Raw genomic sequence first — 2,662 nt, 5'->3', positions numbered from 1 at the left:
TGTATTGGCCCATCATTATGGAAGAGGACACCCACCCTGGAGGGTGGTGGGGTGTCGCAGCACGCTTTTTCTTCCTCGTATGTGCTCCTTGACTCAACCGGAAACTTTGTGAGGACAGAGCCCCTGTCCAGCTCTTCCTCGTGTCTGATTTGATGCTGGTCCTGAGAGGGTGGCTCAGCGGTCGCCCTTGAATTATCGCTGGGTCAGGCGGCGTTCCAGGAGACACAGAATGAGAGTACCGTTCAGGCCCATGGGAGCGAGCCGGGTTTGTTCCCGTTACCTGGCAGAGGTGAGAACATGAGTCACCTCTTCTCTAGAGACCCAAGGGGCCGGATGAAAGAAGAAAGACACACACACCTCTGTACCAGAAGATGAAGGTGGCACTCCAGGGAGCTCATCCCAAACCATTGTCTCCCGAGAGCACAATGCTGAGCTCCTCCACCTGGACTGGATTGGGACCCTGCAGGCTGGGTGGGGACTCGCAAAGAGAAGGGAAGCCGTGAGAAGGAAGGGGACCTGCTGCTTTTTCCTGGGGAATTGAACCTAGAAGAACAACAAGAATAATTGCAATGACCTCTCACCGCTTTTTTTTTTTTTTTTTTTCTAATTTAGACAGCTTCTCCTTACCCTATTTTCTTTTCCCTCCGCCAGGAAGAGATCAGAGGCAGACAGAGCTGGAACGAGGAGGAAAATTGTTAAGCCATGTTTCAGGTTGAATCCAGGAGGGCAAAGGTCGGAAGGAGGGCTGGGGAAGGGAAATGGAGCAGGGAGAGGTGTCTGATGATGGGTGGGAGGGGCCTCGGCCAGTGACCGTACAGGACTCCCCAGTCGGTCCTGATTCTCCCCATCTCCCTAAGGTCTGGGGAAGCAAAATCTGAGGGACACAGTCCCTTGGGCACTGCCTCCCCAAGCCCTGGAAGACCCTCACAATGCCCCGGAGGTCCACACTCTCCCAGGGCAGTAGTCTCTCTCCCCTCCGACTTCTCTCCCTCCAAATCTATCTTCATTAGTAACTATAAATGTCAGAACCAGAGCCGTTAGAAGGCTGCTCCTGGATAAATAATGCTTTTCATATTTAATTTACGAGTAGTTCTGCAGCCTCTTTGGGGTGTGCTGGGTTAATTAAGAGCTGAATTAGATGGAGCTGCATCTCCCCAAGGAGACTCAATTAAACTCTTTCTGACCAAAAAAAAAAAAAAAGAAAAAAAAAGAAAAGAAAAAAGAGAGAGAGAGAGAGATAGAGGAAGGAATAAAGAGAAGGAAAAGGTGGTAGAAGGGGAGGAGGGGCTCCCTGGGGAGTGTCCCTTCTTCACGACCTTGAACCAGGGCTGGTTGGAGGGAGCTCAGGACCTTTGGTTCAGTCCTTCCTTTTTGGTTTAGAGCCTCTTCCAGTCCCCAAACGGGCAACCCAGGGGCCTGGGAGGCGAGCTGTTGAGCTAGTCCAGCATTTCTGGCTGGCAGGGAGTTCATGCCACTGGCCTCCTGCCCTGCAGCCAGGGCATTCGTTTGGAGCGGGGTGCCCGCTGGAGGCTGCTGGGTCGAATGTGGTCCAGGGAGCTAATCCCAGCGTTGGGCCCAGACTGTGCTCTGAAAATTCAGCCCCCATCTTCAGCCCCTCTACTCCCAAACTCAGTGGCCTTTGGTGGCGCCGAGCAGGGGAGGGCTTCTTGGCAGGTGTCCTGAGCATTTCGTGGGCAGTAGAGGGAATGCCTCTTCTCGTGGGAGAGAGTGGGCAGTAGAGGGCGTGCCTCTTCTCGTGGGAGCGTCCTCTCTTCCTCTGTTGTCCACTGGGAAGGCCGGGATCCTGCACAGGGGTTGGCTCCTGTTGCAGGGGATGAGGGGGAAACCCCCTTCCAGTGGGGCTGCGTCTCCATCTGTCCTTCCCCTCACCACCTGCCTCTGTCTCAGGGGATCAGACTGTAGTGCTTAGACACGCCTCCTCCCCCATTTACAGGGAGGGGGCTGGAGATCCCACAGAGGGCAGCAGTGTGGCCAGGGGCCTGGAGTGAGTTTGTGCAGAGATGGGGACAGAGACCTCGGCTGCTGCCACTAACACACTGGCATGTGCAGGCGTGTATGCACACGTATGCACACGTACACACACGCACGGCTTTCATGGGCTCTTGGGTCACAGAGGCCCCCACAAACCCTGTTCGTCAGAACCTACGTGTTTCTGATCCACAACCCTCACACACTCAGAGGTCTATGGGGACGGAGGTATGTGTGCGTGACAAGCCGCATCTCCAGTCTCTGGTTCACACTTTGATAAGAGCCCCCCTACACACCCGGAGACCCTGTTACACACCTCGTTGTCGCAGAGTCTGCACGCTTGCAAAGGAATAGATGCTGCTGGCCCTCCCCACCCCCGACGGCCCCAGAGAGGACCGCCAGGTGCCAGACGACCTCAGACTGTCTCCTGACCTCACTGTCACCTGCTCACCCTCCTCGCCTAAGCCTGAGTCTGGAGGTAGTCTCTCTGCCGAACATGCATGCACATACATGTTTGCAGACACACATGTACGTGACAGCACAGGGCTCCGGTCTGGACTACTCTTTTGTTGTGTGGAAACAATGGAGCATTCTTTAGGACTGTCCTTTGGCCAGTTGATTGTAGATTTTTGCAGCAAGTGGAATATGAAACTTATTGTGAAAAATCGGAAGA

This window comes from Tupaia chinensis, unplaced genomic scaffold (assembly GCF_000334495.1).
Source record: "Tupaia chinensis unplaced genomic scaffold, TupChi_1.0 Scaffold000561_1, whole genome shotgun sequence".
NCBI lineage: Eukaryota > Metazoa > Chordata > Mammalia > Scandentia > Tupaiidae > Tupaia > Tupaia belangeri.
Note: the sequence above shows the minus strand (reverse complement) of the source record.